At 39.7% G+C, this 17194-nt stretch overlaps 1 long non-coding RNA gene across 1 annotated transcript in view; it reads right to left on the bottom strand.

Moving 5' to 3' along the window:
* The window catches only part of LOC140626477 (uncharacterized), a 36402-nt gene extending 19705 nt beyond the window's left edge, over nucleotides 1-16697 (bottom strand). The window contains exons 1-2 of the long non-coding RNA XR_012025655.1: nucleotides 16456-16697; nucleotides 4395-4565 (exon numbers count right to left, since the gene is read on the bottom strand). This is a non-coding gene — a long non-coding RNA (uncharacterized lncRNA). The remainder of the gene's footprint in view (nucleotides 1-4394; nucleotides 4566-16455) is intronic.
* Between the last annotated feature and the right edge of the window lie 497 nt (nucleotides 16698-17194).

Genomic DNA, 17194 nt, shown 5'->3' with positions numbered 1-17194 from the left:
TCATGGATCACACCATCTTCCCCACAAAGTATCAGGGATTACCAAGAGAAGGGTAAATGAATGCTTGGGGGGAGGGGGAACTCCTGTTTCCACCATACTACTAAACTGAAAATTTTGCATTATGCTTAATGAAAATATGTAACACATGTGCAATGGTCAAGAGTCTTAATAGCAAACAACAAGAATCCATTCTAGTCAGTGGAAAAAAAACTTTCTTAAAAGGTGTTTGGTAGCTCTCAGAATCTTTGGAAGGGTCAGAGATCTAGACCAAGTTGTTTGCTATCAAAATACTCTCTGAATGCCATCTGGTAATATGATATTCAGACCTGGATGTCAGAAACTGCCAGCACCAGGGCCAGAAAACTGAAGACCTCTGCCACCATGCTTGCCATGAGACTGGTCTCCAGTGATGCTTCAGTGGCATCCAAATCTCACATGTACACATCTGATTGGCGAAGCCCAGGCATGTGCCTGAACCCTGGCTTCCAGGTAGGATGGTGATGAGGTGTCTGGCACCTACTTGGGAAGATAGGATTCAGTATGGGAAGTGTTGAAAGTAAGAGTATCCAGAATTTTTTTTTTTTTTACGATTTTATTTATTTATTCAGGAGAGACACAGAGAGAGGCAGAGACAAAGAGAGAGGCAGAAGCAGGCTCCCTGCGGGGAGCCCGATGTAGGACTTGATCCTAGGACCCTTGGATCATACCCTGAGCCAAAGGCAGACGCTCAACCACTGAACCACCCAGGTGTCCTGAGTATCCAGATTTTGAGCAGCCGCAAGTACTTATCACATACTATAATATGCAACACTATCCCCTGCTCCCAAAGGTCCAGGACTGTGCTCTAAGGCAAATGAATCAGGGCCACAGAAAGGGAGCTTGCCCATAAAATAAGCACAAAATTCTTCATGTGCAATTAATAAAGTGGTATTATGAAAATAAAGTGGTATTGAGGAAAAGCTCAATCTATATCTATCTGGTTCAATCTATACCTCTGTCAAGCCCCAAATCCATTTTATTACAGGACCGACACTGATCCCTGCAATGACATTAACTCTTATTTAAACAATTGTCCTGTGTATTATCTCTGCATCACTTAGTTTCTTGGCTCCTTCTGACAAAATCTTCATCTCTCATAATACACCGCAGATGCAAAAACCTACTAAGAACAGCAAAATGTATGTGGGGTTCACTAATCTTTTCTGATGTAGTATGCTCACTCTGGGGGTTCTAGAAAGAAGAGATCTGCATGGATTAGCTGGCATGGCCTTTACTGGCATTTTGACAAGAATAAACAAATTACTTGCGAAGAAATATGATAGCGTTATCGTATATTTGATACCAAGTCTGTGTATCTGTATTTTCGGCAAAAACTACCTCATGCAATCTTTCCAAGAAGGGGAAGCTAGATATAGTTATACCCATTTTACCAAAAAGGAAATTGAGGCTCAGACACATTGCCCATCTTGCCCTGGGCAAGGCAAGTAATCTGCCTCCTAGAATCATCCACTTTCAACATCTTGTCACGTGGAAGCCAGAGACAACCTCCCTCTGAGACAGGGGTGCAGTGGGGAGGGGGTGATTCTTACACTTCCCCAAACTCTCCCAACGTGTGCCTCCAACAATTGAGTTCTCCTGCACCGAGATACCATGTCTGGTTTCAGTGTGGATCTCGGATAACAGTTCCTCCAACCCATCTGGCCTTGGTTTCTTCCAGCCTTCATTAACTCTAATTTCATTATCACCTGTTCTGGTGTGACCCTGCGTTCCCTGCACGCTCCTCTCCTTCTCTTGGGAAATGAATTTCCGTCTCTGCATCAGCTCTCTACCCAACCGTGTGAGCCCCGAGGCAAAGCTCTCATTTGTATGTGAGTACTGTCCATCTCCCCTGTCGTCCCAGCCACCTCCTAAGGCTCTGACTCTTCGGTCATCTCTGACTGCAGATGAGACCGAGGGGAATTTCTTAACAAGCATGGGTGTGTGTGTGTGTGTGTGTGTGTGTGTGCAATGTGCGCATGCGCGCATGCAGGTGCTATCTCTCAGATGATTTTTATTGCATTTATGATTCGTATTTCTGCTTTGGATTGAAATCTCCTTTCACCCTTTTAATTTCATTTCATGAATTCTCACACCAGGATCTAATATAGCTCACATATCCTTTGGGAGAAATAATAAAATAATTTTCTAGTTTGGTAACAAATTAGGTGTTGTTTGGCAGCATTATTTGATTAGCTCGGTGAGGCCAAATTTCTCAAAACAGTACATCAATGGGAGGTTATTCCAGCAATACCAATGGGGCATACGTCGAAAAGCTCAAGTCAGACCAAATGGAAAAAAGACACAAAAGGCAAGAAAAGGGGGGAAAAAATCAACCTCCTTCTGCTTTCCCCTTCCTCCCCATCTAAACTTCCCTCCACCTGCCCTACCTGGCCAGCCCTCTGCAGCAGGAATGTCCTCTGAGTAGAGGCCAGATAAAATAGCAAGGCAATAACGTTTTATTTCTGTTCTGTTGCCAATGAGCTTGTGCTAAATCTCTGTATCCCCAGTCTTCTCTCTCCACATAAATGTACCTCCAGCAAAAAGGGGGGGGCAGTGAGATTGGAGTGCATGATGTCAGAGATATATATATATATATGGATATGGATATATACACACATATACATACACATTCATGTATATCACACATATACATGTGTGTACCCATACTATTACTGTAATTTCCATTCTTTTTAAGATTTTATTTATTCATGAGAGACACAGAGAGAGGCAGAGTCAAAGGCAGAGGAGAAGCAGTCTCCCTGTGGAGAGCCTGATGTGGGACTCGATCCCAGAACATGGGGATCAGGCCATGAGCCAAAGGCAGACCAACCAGTGAGCCACGCAGGCGTCCCTCCTTTTTTTTTTTTTTTTTTTTTTTTTTTTTACAAAATGCAAAGCAGTACTTTTTGTGATCTGATAGCATTTTAATAAACTTGAATTTCTAACTACTAAACTTAACATTACGTGCTGTACTAACTTATGTGACATAGTCTCCATGACTAATTGCTTTTTGCTTTTCTTATTTTTCCCAAGAAGTAAATTATCGTCACTATGACCATGAGCTCTTTCTCTGTAGCCGCTACTGGGTAAAAGAGGCATTAGGAAGGCATACCAAGGAAGGAAAGATAAATAGTTTCATTGACATCAAAAAGTAAACAACCAGAAGATTGAACCATTTCAATAGGTCTTAAGGAAGAAAGTCCACAGTACTGGGCGAGGGGAATGACAAAAAGCAAAGTTGCATCCCTCCAAGAAAAGTTACGTTTGATTAAATTTCTCTCTTGATTCATCCTGAGAAATTATTTCCCTCCCGAGGCCTGGAATGGACCTTTTGAAGGACAGGCGCCCGCTCTTGGTATTGAATTCAGCCCCAGCGCACTATTTTTAAAGCGGTCACAGTTGTAGCTGCACGGCAGTGTGCGTCCAGCCTTCAGATAAGCAATTGACCGTGAAATAATAGTACATGGCTTTTAATATATACCCTCTGGTTATGGGTGTGCATACTAAACATACAGTATTTAAAAATATATGCCTATACATATAAACACACAAACCCTGCAAGCTACAGCTCTCTTTATCTAAATGGACTGGCAGCTGCTTGAAATCTCCCCTCTACTCTCCCTAAGGTCTCAGGTGTAGGATTCATGAGCCAATGTCTCAGCTAGAACAGGTGTCTATCGCTGGGTAAATAGCAATTAGGCCCAAATTTCAGACTTTTTTTTTTTTTTTTTCAAATCCCTTTCGGAGGAAAAGCCCAGGAATAAATAGTTGCTGTAACGGCCAGGGGTATTGTGTAGCATTATAGCCTCCAGCTGGTCTATTACATACTATAGACAGGCAAAGAATACGAGCACCTGACAGATGTGTTCTGTTAGCTTCATTAGGAAAGAAACAAAGAAACTCCTCAATTAATAGCAGCGGAGCCAAATGGGGGTGGGAGGGGGGAGCTCGAGGGGAGAAGAATCATAGCCTGTTATTTAAACAGAGTCAGGGAGCCTTTCACTAGTGGCTTAATATGATTCATTAATAAAAACAGCTTTTTGAATGCCCAGTTTAAGTCAAAAGAAATCACCAGCATTTTTTTTCCCCAGCAAAGGAAGGGCAAAATGACAAATTGCTGCTGTTAAATTCATTTCATGTGGGGATGGCCTTTCTCAAAGATCTCTTAAACTGCAAGGCTGGATGTTTGTCACATTAAGTGGCAGAGCGGTTCTCAAAAATCGACTGTGGCACATCAGGGTCTCAGATGAATGGCCAGCAGTGGCCATCCAATAATTTTATATATCCAGACCAGGAAGCATTTAGTGTTGTTTAAATGAACGAGCATTTTTAAAGTAATGAAATGCAGCTCTTACCCTGAAGAAAGGAAAATCTGTCCACGGAGTCACTTTTAATTTTTTTTTTCTTCTTAGAATGGTTTGAAACGCCAGGGAAGCCCTGCTAACCGAGGGTTCCATTTCTTACAAGGAGTACAAGTCCACTGGTTTCTCCTTTTATATTTCTTTCTCTGAAGATATACAGTGAACCTACGTGTGACATAATACACAATTGTGAACGGGTGAGCTATTTATTGTGTTAAGATCTGAATTCTGAATGAAAATGGTTCTTTTTCCACACAAGCCAGAATCTGCAGCAATAACACCCCTTTTATAATAATGATTCTCTAGTTAGGATTTTCCTGTGAGATTTTAAAGAACCCTGTTGGCTACCAGGAGGCTAAAGTAGACATTCTGACCCACTTACTGGATGTAAGGAGGGAAAAATAAATTCCAGACTCTTTCCCTTCCACCCCCACCCCTTCACCTCCACTTGATTTACATAACACAAGTGAAAAGCACTTGGACGTAAAGAACTTAGAAACTTCAGGGAAAATTCTAGTCTCTTATCCAGGTAATTAGGCCATAGTGCAGGTTAAATTATCATGGGTGTATCAACCTGCATGGCTTCTTCTATGCTAAGAACTCATCGAGCAGGCACCGTGGAACAGTGGAAGACCCCAGAGCCCTGGAGTAACATAGGCCAGCAAGGATATGCTCCAAAATCAGAACGAAACGCTCATCTGTCTAATTGGGGTGTTGTCCCGCCAAAGAAATAGAAATCAAAACATAAATGGTCATGGCCAAATATGATGGGCCAGGCTCTTTGTGATGGAAATGTAATTGTAAATCTTGATGGCCAACTCAGGCTGTGATGTCTTGATGCTCTTCGATTTTTAAAATATACTCTTGGCTTCTATCTGTATTCCCACCTCCCCATCCCCTCCCCGCTGCCCGCCCCAGAATAATAGCCGAAGAACTAAAAAGGCTAATATCTACTCCCACGTGAAGAGGAATGAAAAGGAAAAAGCAGCAAGCCTTCCTGGAAGCAAAGGCATTTTTCACTCAAAAGTCTCTTCTTCAACTGCTAATATTTCACATTTGACATCCAAGAACTGAACACATGAAGGATGAAAAGTCAGAATGTGAACCTATTATGTTCAGACTCTATGTCATTATAGATGCTCATATTTAGAAACTACCGAAGGAAACCTTCATTGCCATGTGTTGGCAGATCTTTGCAGAAGGGATCTTTCGGACCTAAAATTAGCTTTCGTGATGGTGTAGGTAATGTACAAAACTCCCACCCAAAGATGAGGTCAAAGCTCAAAATCACACCAAAAAAATCACCTGGTCCAAACTAATAAATTATAATCCCAGCCTGCATGTTTGAATCACAACATCCAGTGTATTTTGGCTCATTTAGAAAAATGCACTTTGGGTTTTTATTTTTCTTTTCTCACCTCCATCTCAGGTGCACACTTCCTTCTTGGTGCTTTGAACAACTCAGGATCACTGATGCACATTTGTTTTCAAATGATGCCAGGCACCTTGAACATTATCTTTGACTCCTCTTTCTCCCTTGCTCCCATATTCATTGTACTCTGATACCTCCGCCTTCTACAGGAGATCCTCTCTGCTCTCCATCCACCCCTGTTCTCATTTAGTCCCACATCATTTCACACAGGAACCACTGAAAAAATCCTCTTAGTTGGCCCCATTGCTCATTGTACCAAACTCTTGAAACCAGTCTTCACTCATCTGCCAGAAAGAGTGTCCTCAAATAAGAATCAGACCAATTACTCCTCAGTCCAAAGGTATTCCAAGGCTCCCATCACTTAGAAATTAATGCCAAAGTCTTTAGCATGGTATACAGTGACCAAATGGACCTTCTCCTGCCATCCCTAGGATTATTGGTTCTAACAGCTTTTCTGGAGATTTTGTAAGATAACCTACACACACTGTCATAAGTATGGTGTTAGCTGTAGCTTTTACATAGCTCCTCCTTGTAAAGTTGCAGGATTTCCCTTCTATTTCACCTTACTGAGAGAATTTTTATCATGAAGGGGTACCTCACAGAAGGTCCCCTAGGATCTGATGCTCATCACAAATGACCCATATTACACTTACTATTACATATAATAGGTGAATCAACGTACATCTCCTCTGATTTTTATGTCATGTGTGGTGTTCTTGGTCCATTCCTATATTGACTTAATATCTTTAATATTTTTATCTGACTTTATCTCTTCCATGTCCCTTACACCATGCACTCGGCACAGGCTCCTGCATCGTACATTCCTTGCAGCCAGGTGTGGTGTCTCTATAATTCTTTGCTCAGCACATTTATATGCAGAACCCATGGCTTCATAACTTTCTTATATGCAGAGAGAAGTACAGAATTTCTGGTTTGATTTCTCTTTCTCTAGAATTAATGTCTGGAAAGAAAATTTTAAAATAAAGATTGTTCTCAGATGAAAAAATGCCTTGCTCAGTGAAATTTGTGAATGTGGCCAACTATGTTTGTTGGGGTGGGGGGGGGGTGCAGGGCAGGTTACAGAATTTGCTTTAAAGAGTATTGAGATAGACTAATTGGGACCATAAGCTGAGAAAGACTTTTCAGACTGTTTCCCTATTAGTGTAAGGAAGAATCACATTCTTAGAGGTTTCCTTCTGTTGGGAAATCATTCGTCTCTCTTTGGCTATTCACAGATTCACTTAGATCTGTCACAGGCAGGCTCAGGCCAACGCAAATAGGAAAAGTGTTTGAGAGCAGCTAAGTCTGGGTAGATGTGCCACTCACTATACTGTCCCTTGTTGTCTCAAACAGCTCCTCATATAACTAACTCATAGTTTCTCCCATCTGTCAAGAAGCCTGCTGGTTTTAACATTCCATTTTATTGTCAGCAACTCTTTCCGATTCTCTTCAAGCCTTGAAACCACACAATGAAGTTTTATGGGCATTTGGATTTTTTAAGGAAAAACAAACTTATGAATCATTTTCATTATGTTTGAGATTGGTATTCATGATCTTTTCTTCCTTTTGTTCTCTTAACTGGAATCACACACACACAAACACACACACACACACACGAAATAATCGGCTTTTCTTGGTACAGTATAGAACCCCTTTGGGTAGCAACATTTTCAAAAGAAAAAGGAGTAATAATCCCAGGACTTTCTCCTAAGGGATAACTTTGAGAGAAAAGAGATCTGTAAGAAGGGAATAAATACAACTGTAAAATTTTAAAGCAGATGTATAAAAAATTTTTAAATAAAGTAGTAAAATATTCACAGTGGTATGACCAAGTGTTTATCTTCTCTATAGAGAAAGTACATTTAAATGGATTGGAAACTATGAGGGTCCCTACAGCCAAATGGGCACAGAGTGTGAACAAACAATTCACAAAAGGAGAAAGCATTCAAACACAGTAATAAAGAGATGCAAATTAATATAGCAAAAATACCACTTTTCATTTTTGCAAAACTTTTTCAATAATACTGTTCAACATTCATGAGGTAGAGGTGAAACCAGGAAGTGAGGCTCTCATGTTGCTGGAGGGATATAAATTGACCCAATTCTATAGGAAAGCAGTTTGGCAATGTTTCCAAAGTCCTAAAAATGTTCGTATTCATTTACCCTGAAGTCTATTTACAGAAAGCACTTAGAAATTAAGTACATTTTTGAAAACATGTGAACATATTTATCTCAATGTCAATTTCAATAACAAAACATAGAAAATATCCTGTTTATGACATATACGTGGAAATACAATCAATAAAAATTAGATGTGTCAAAAATTTTGACTAATATAAGGAAATGCTAATGGCATTTTATTCAGAGAAAGAAAAAAATACCATGTTGCAATTGTTTTGCTCTCATTCGAATTTGAAAAGCTGTCTAATTTTAGAAAAGATACTTTCTTGCTTTAATTATATACATACATAATATCTAATGTTAAAATATTTTTAAAGAATACGATAAATGCAGAAAATTCATAACCTACAACCATGAAGAGTGGTGAGATTATGGATAATACTGCAATTTGCCTTATCCATGGGGGATACATTCCAAGACCTCTAGTGGATGCCTGAAACTGCAGACAGTACCATGCCCTAGATATGCTACATTGTTTCTAATACATACATACCTATAATAAAGTTTAATTTATAAATTAGATGTAGTAAGAGATTAACTACAATAACCAGTAATAAAATAGAAATTGCAATTATAAATGAAAACAATTGCAATCAAAACCATATACTGTAAAAAGAATTACATGATTGTTCTCAAAATATCTTATTGTACTATATCACCCTTTTTCCTCTTGTGAAGATGCAAGATGATAACAGTGCCTCCAAGATGAGATGAAGTGAGGTGGATGAATCGGGCATTGGGATGTATCCTGACCTTCTGACAATAAGTCAGAAGGAGTACCATCTGCCTACAGACCGTGGTTGACCTGGGGTAACTAACACTGTAGAAAGCAGAAAGCACAGATAAGGGAGACCACTATCATTTTTTTCTTTCAATGTCTTTTATTTTAATTTTTTGTTAGAGTATGTTACTTTCACAGTTAAGAAAAAAATTATAGGCATAAAAAACTTGAAAATCTGGGGCTTTTTACTTTTCCTCTTAAAAAAAAAAAAGATTTTATTTATTCATGAGAGACAGAGAGACAGAGGCAGAGACATAGAGGGAGAAGCAGGCTTCCCAGGGAGCCTGATGCCGGACTCAATCCCAGGACCCCAGGATCATGACCTGAGCCCCAGGATCATGACTCAACCACTGAGCCATTCAGGTGCCCCTATGTTTCCTCTTGTAGGTCTTCTATGAGAAATGAAATCTAATCTAAATATTAATTCTTAGAAGGGAAATTATTTGTGGCCAGCACATGTTGGTCACTATGCTAAGCAATTGAACGTATCTCATTTAATACTTACAGTAACCCTGAAAAATAGATGTTCATCTCATTTTTATACAAGAAAAATCTGAGGCTCAAAATGTAAGCATCTTGCTCAAGATCACATGGCTAATAAGCACTAGAGCTTGAATTTGAACACTGTTATTTTCACATTGTTATCAATGCTAGACACACCTTAAGTGACCTCCCTTCCAGGCTAAATCATTTATTAAGAAGAGGGAAAAAAATGACGAGTTTAATTATTTAAGGAATGAGATTAAAATGCAATTTTAATTTGAGCTTATGCATAGCCTTCGTTTGTTTTGTTTAGAGATTTAAAGAGCGGGGAAAGGACTTCAAAGAGTGTCTTTTCTAAAATCAGCCAGCATTGTTTTAGCTGTTCAAATGACAGCCAGAGAATTAGCGGTGTATAGGAACAGTTTCAGTTATCAACCGTGTCTGCCTTCTACAAACCTCGACTGACCATACTGCTTCTTAATGCACAATGTGTTCTTCACTAATACACAAAATAAGCTCTCGGGATCTTTCCTCCAGCCTTCTGCTGTGGTACTTGATGATTGATCTAAAAGCAATAGGAAATGGCCCCCTTCAAGGTGTGTTAAATGGCTGAGTTCCTATTTCTTCTTAAACTCTTATACCCATTCATCAGGAATAACTCATGGACATAGGGTCGCCTGGGAGGTCTGAGATAGCTTTTGTCTCATTTTCTTGTATTTTTGTTCCTTTCTCACTTGTTTTATGCCTAGCTGATGGGAAGCCATTTCAGGCAACTTCCTCACTCTTAGGGCAAAGCTCACAGGTGAGGAAAATTGGAGTCACCACTCATGTAGCACGTATCAGGTTTGTTTCAGGATTATGTCATACCCACGATCCAGAAGCCAGAATCTCATTAGCACCCAGAGGAAGACTTCCACCCTTTCTTCTCTTTCTTTATTTTATATTTTATATTTTATTTTTAAGTAATCTCAACATGCAATGTGGGACCTGAACCTACTACCCCAAGCCCAAGAGTCACATACTCCACCAACCGAGACACCCAGGAACCTCTGTTCTATTTACTTTCTTTAAAATGAGAAGAAAATTGCTTATTCCTCCCCACTCACATGTCTTCCCTAGACAATGGAGACAAAAAAATTATAGCTTAACTCTGTCCCCTTATTGTATTTATCGGTGAGTTCTTGCAATAAAGGAATTAATACAACCAGAAAAGTCTGTTCTAATCTCTGTGCATGTTTTAAAATTTAAAAAATATATATATATTTTCCTCTTTCATCTTTGCTTCACACACTTCTACAAATTATGCTGGTTCTATTCCTCTAGTGCATTAAGCTAGCGTGTTGCTATGTCTCAGCTCTCCATGTGGGTTCCGGCATCAAAGCCTTGGGCCAATTTTATTTCATTTGTATTTGCTGTCAGAACAATGTCTTTATTCTAAAATGCCCTTCTCAAATCACCTCTCAGGTGGCTTGGTAGAAGCAGCATGCAGTAGAAAAATAATATCTTTTTTTAAATCCATGTTATTTCTTTTATGTTTTACCCTGTGAATACTGAATGCACAGCACACTCAAACAGCGTCCTGAGTTCCATTTTTAAGATGAAAAGTACCTTTTATTTTAAATCTCCCAGAGACAACTGATCTGCTTCCTTTCTTTATAACAGGTTTGGGGGAAGGGTGGATATTCAAATCCCCACTCGATGATAAACATTTCTACAATTTCATTTGTTTTAGGCTGCTGGATGACACCCAGATTGATTCAATTTTGTGCAAAAGTCTCCCAAAATAAAGATTAAAGTGCATTTAGGCAGTTGACAAGGCTGCAGAATTCCACTGCTTCAAATTAGCATGAAGGGGCGATGAGGGCAAGAGTGGACTCCGGAACTCAGAACCCTATCATCTTGCTTCTCCACACTGTGTAATAGAGGAGCATTTGCAGGAAAATGCCTTTTCTTTCCTGCATAGTGTAGGAGGAGAGAGAGAGAGAGAGAGAGAGAGAGAGAAAAGAGATTTAAGGAGAAATTGCTGCAAGCTGGCAGGTAGCGGGCAGGGGATCAATCCAGTTTGTCACATTAAGGATTGTAAAGAATCCATCTCAGAATGACACTGATGATTCAGAGTATTAAGTTCAGTTCACAGCAAGGCACATGGCAGTGGAAGCCCAGAAGGGAATTCAAACCCAAAGAATGTTTGGAGAAAGGAAGACAAGACCCAGCATAGGGGCCGGTTCTGAAAGGCTGCGTCTGCCAAGGAGTTAATAATAGCTCTCCCTTACCTGCTTCCCCTCACCATTTCCTTCTGACTGCAGTGTCAGCCATCCTCAGTTGTTGAACCTGTGGATGGCTGGCCTTTCCAGACATCAGTCAACTGGATGATGAGAAAGTAAACCTTTGTGCATGCAGCCTCATGTGCCACTCCCAAAGAAGTCATCGGTGTGAGCCTAGCTAATGCAAATGACCTCCTGCCTGCCATTACTTCCAGCTTCTTCAGAGACAACCGTTCGTTTATCCCCATCCTCCCCGCCCAGGGGTATATCCTCAAGACCTTCTCCAATTCCTTTGAACCTCTCTGTCTGGTAACTACTAGGTGACAATTCCTCTTTGTCCTTTATTGTACTTATCCTAATTAGCAGGTATATATTGATTTGTGTGTTTGTTTGGCTTCTGTTTTTCCCCTATAGAGTAAGCCCCATGAGACACATCACATTCACCCTGTATCACCTCTGCCAAACACCATGACTGGCACAATAGGCTGTCAATAACTTTATATGATATATGTGGGATGAACATATGGTTGGGTGGATGGATGAATGAATGAATTTAAAAGATAAGTTTTCAGGAAGTAGAATAGAGAGTATCTTATAGAATCTGGTCAAGTCAGAAAACAAAGATATTTTGTCACGTTGCTTTGACTGAGATTTTTCTTGTATTTTAACATCTCTCTAATTGAATGGATCTTTATGGACTCTTAAAATTATAACCAGCAGAGTCGATTTCTTTTTTCTTTCTTAATAGTGCACAATATAATGGTGCATTTTACAACCACTGGTGTCCTAGAAGAACCATAATCATGAACCATAGCCAATAGAAAGGCAAATAAGAACACCTGGATGGATGCTGTCACTCATAAACTTCAGAGGGCTCCTACAGACTGGGGCTTATCAAGCTTTACATCAGAATCACCTTGGTAAAAATACAAATTTCTGGGATCAACCCCAGAGTTCTTGTTCAGTAAGCCTGAAGCAAGATTCAGGAATCTACTTTTTTTTTTTTTTTTTTTTCCCTCAGGGTTGTGAGGGGTGGCTAAGAGAGCCTGACGTGGGACTCGATCCAGGGTCTCCAGATCACACCCCGGGCTGCAGGCAGCGCTAAACCGCTGCACCACCAGGGCTGCCCCCCAGGAATCTACTTTTAAAGCCTTTCAAGTCTTGGGATGCAGGTGATCCTCTGCCCCCACTTTGATAAAAGGTTTTCATATGTTTCTCCACCCCTAGCAAGGTAAATGCAAAGGTTTCAAGGATTCTTTATAAATCATTGAAGGTCTAGTCTTCAAAATAGAACTAACCAGTAAGACATGGGTCCCTTGCCCAAGGTCATTTATTACTGTTCCTCTGGTAAGACACATCAATGAACTGTGATACAACTAGAAAATATAACCGTATTCCAGACTATACAGTGTCCTATGGCCCAGTTCACGTTAGAAAGCACAATAGTTGAACCACAGGAACATGTTCAAGAGGCAACATTTGGGTGGATTCACAGAAGATGACTTGGCAATTCTCCAGGTGCACAAGGGCTGAGAAGGAAGGCATTCTAAACAGGAGGAATAGAGTATATGCAAAGCAGATGTGGACGCCACTTCAAATCTCTTATAGGAGCAGAGAGTCAATCAATAGTGATAAATGAAGATATTAACACCTCTTCTTTTTGTAAAAGCCTGTCATTCATTAAAGCAAGCATACATCTAATATCTAATGCTTTCCTTGTAACTATGATAGAACTGAGAATAATCTTTGTAGTAGGAACCTCTGAGATGGACACAATGGTCCTCATCTCCCAATATTGGCACCCTTGTGTCATCTGTGCTCTTTGAGTGTGGGGACCTAGTAGCTCACTTCTAATAAATAGAGAACAACAAAGGTGATGGGATGTGCCTTCCAAAAGTAGGTTACAAAGACTTGCTTCCATCTTGCTCATATTCTCTCACTTTCTTGCTCACTTGGTCTGAGGAAGCTAGCTGCCGTGTTGTGAGCAGTCTTATAGAGACATCCACACACAAGGAATAGAATCCTGATAATAATCATGTAACTGACCTTAGAAAAAGACCTCTCCTGGCACTCCCCCAAGTCAAACCTTCAGATGACACCAGGGGTTTGTTTATTAAGGAGCTTATCAAAGACCACAAGCCAGAGACATCCATTTACTTTGGGCCCGGATTCCTGATCCACACAATCTATGAGACAATAAATGCTTGTTCTTTAAGCTGCTAAGATTATTACATGACAATAAATAAATAATGCGGTACCTTTTTTTGGAACTTTATGTTTTGTTATCTCACTAGATACCCATTAAAGCCTTGAGAGGTAAACAGGGCAGGTGCTATTACCTCCACTTGATTGATGAGGAAGCTGAGTTCGAGGACACTGTTAACTTGAAAGGGTCATCTGGCTCAGACATGAGTTTACCGAGACCCCAACCTAGCCTCTGAGTTCATGCTGTCTGACCACATTTGCAAGAGCATTAAATAAAAATCTGAGAACCAAGTCCTGCCCCTAACTCTACCAGTATTATCTGTGCAACTAAGTAGCTCAATTAATCCATCTGGATACTAGAGTCTTCACGGTGATGATGAGATGGTTGAGTTGGGATCACTAAAATCCCCCTTAGCTCAACACTTCTCCATTTTATATGAGGAAAACAAAACTAGCTAAGTGAAGTTATTTCGATGGTTAGGGGTTATAACAAAAAAAAAAAAAAAGGAAGAAAAAACTATGTCTCAGCTCCAGACTGTCCACTATCCTGTGCTAAGCACAATGTACTAATCTTGTTTCTTTCACTTCCAACTGCAGGACTGCAGGAGGAGTGTAAATCTACATTATCCTGACATTGAGCTTTCTCTTGTGGGACAGTTACTCTGCCATGACCTCCCCGGAACCAGAGCTGTCCAGCTCTGCGGGCCATAAGTGCCAGGTGACATTTAGAAGGCCAATTTTTATTAGCAGGTTCTATTCACTAAAGTATTGAGTTATCTATGCTCAGAAAGCCATAATCTTATTTTGCAACTTACCTTTTAGTAAATACCTAATGATTTAGGGAGCCAGAGGCATCACCAAGAGAAAATCAATATAAAATATATTGCTTGAGTACTAACTGAAAGAACTTACCATTACATGATGAGTTAACAGTAAGTTATCGGAAATGTGACTACCTTTATTGTAACTGTTTTTTTTTTTTTTTATCTACACAGGAGAGAGTGGGAGAGTAAATGTAATGTGCCATTATGAACCTGTCAGTCATGTATGTATGAGACATCAGCTCCATCTAGAACAAAATTTCCTGCCACTCAGAAATCATGTTTAACATTAATCTGTTATTCTGATCTGTACTCACTAGATTTTTGATGGACAGATGAACTTATGAAATTTTTAATACAGTCATTTTCTAAAAAGCTAAAAGTTGGAGCTAAATTTACTTTTTGGTAAGAATTAACCATCATGATCTAATGTCCATTTCCATTGTTCATTCTACTCTTACCCATCTTATCATGATTAAATGCCTAGAGAGACTACAGAGACACCCAGGGTATAGACATTCTGCCAAGACTGTGGCCCAGTAATTGCTGGCGGCAAAATTAGGAGTAAGAAAGTAGACTATGGCACCATTGCAAATAAGTACTAAATTTATCTACTCACAGATGAAGACAACAATGCATTTTAAATACTTGTTTTCCCTCAGGCGGGATAAAGATGGATAAATAAATAAAAATCAGCAATGCTGTAGCCAGGGCACTAAATAAAAAATCTATTTTTTATGGGCTGACATCTTAAACAGCAAAGATTTAAAACACAAATGGGAGACCACGAGCTGATGAGCAAACAGAAAAAAGAGAAGTAGAAGAAAAGACATTTAAAAAAAATCACAGGAAATATAATTCACCTGAACTAGGAATGATGTCATCCCCTTGCATATTAATAGCTCTAGAGGTATCTTCACTATCTACCCAAATGGACACTCTTTTGTGCACACCTTGAACTACAAGGACCATCACAACCTGATGATTTCACCGAATTGATGCTACCTTTGATACTTAGAATCCAAAAGTAACTTCCTTGACAAGGGTTACCTACTATTTGTTCTCCTAAATCGCTAGGGGTCACCCACAAGTCAAGAATATCGTCTTAAACAATGCAACCACTTGACATTTCAAAGTATTTGCATATTTCGGGATATTTTAGCATCTTATCTCAGCAAGGGACACACTTTAAAAAATCTTTGTTGTTTATTGGAAATTCAAATTTAACTGAGAAGCCTATATTTTAATTTGCTAAGCCTGACAACCCTATCCCTGAGCCCTAAGAGGCAGTAGGGCAGTTAGCCAGCTAGATGGTGCACAGCTGAGATTAGAACTCAAATCTCAAGACACTTAACCACAAGAACTTTCCAAAGAGTAGTAAACCCAGGAGGAAAGTAACGGCTAAACTAATCTGAGGTGCAAATCGTTAATCACAAAAATAAATGGGTCAGGAGAAGTAGAAGAGGGAATTTATCTTCCTAACTGCCTATGAAAACAAAACAAAACAAAACAAAATTTAATGGCAACTGCAATTATTTGAAAATTATTTCAAAACAAACGTCTCTCTTATTTTCTCAAAGTATCCCTGTAAAAGTAGTCTCCCAAATTCATGTTAGATTCTCTTCTCCAAAACCTGCTCCTTTACCCAGATCTGAATGTCTGGGAGAGGTAGATAGAAGTCACCAGAATCTGAAATTAAGATATATAAGCATGTGCTAACAGGTAATTGATATTCAGCACCGCAGACAGCGGTTGCCACTTATCTGCCACTGTGGTAGAAGACACACAGCCCTTCTTTCTCACTCTTTGTGAGTACCCTGGATTCTCCCTCTATGCAGCCAGCTGTGTGTTCTCTCAGGTTTCCAAGCAGTGCAATGAGTTAGCTCACCAAAGTTTCCAATCAGCGCCATGGGTCTGCTCACCGCTGTGACAGACAAGGTTTTCAAACAGCGTGGACAGCAACATCAACTATACACTCTACTTTTGGTCTTTCTTTTTCCCTTCCCTATATCCTGTCTTTTCTTTTCCAGTTCTCTTGCACTTACTTATTTTTGCCTAATCCTTTTAAAAATAGCTTATAGGTTATCACACATCTTGTGTAATACTAACAAGGACACTCACAGCTAGAATGATATTGAACTGCAGCATTCAAGATGTCATAGAAGAAGAAAAGGTAAAGCCATAGAAACAGACAATGGATGAGTGGTTGCCAGGGGCTGAGAATGAAGGGTATGGTTGGCTACAAAGGGCACAGGTGGTGACAGAGCTATTTCATTTGTTGATTGGACTAGTGGTTGCCTAACTATATGCACTCATCAAAACTCATAGGACAGCATATTATCAGGGGTGAATTATACTGCATGTAAGTTAGACCTCAATAAGCCTGATGAAAAAATAAAAGAATGTCACAGAAGAGAGAAATATATCCTTAACAACTAGCTCTTTGATATGGATCATGGTCCTGCCCATGTCCAGCACGGCTTTCAGATAACAGCTGAATTAATTGTGTTTGCTCTGGAAACTTCATTTAAAGAGAGACATTCACAAATCATAAGTAATCCAGATGTTGGTGACTAGACCTGTTAGTGTGGGTCCACTCATTGAACCAATGAGTGAAATTGAGAAGA

The sequence above is a fragment of the Canis lupus genome, chromosome 37 (assembly GCF_048164855.1).
Source record: "Canis lupus baileyi chromosome 37, mCanLup2.hap1, whole genome shotgun sequence".
Classification (NCBI taxonomy): Eukaryota; Metazoa; Chordata; class Mammalia; order Carnivora; family Canidae; genus Canis; species Canis lupus.
The sequence above is the reverse complement of the archived record's forward strand: the minus strand, read 5'-3'. Positions and strand labels throughout refer to the sequence as shown.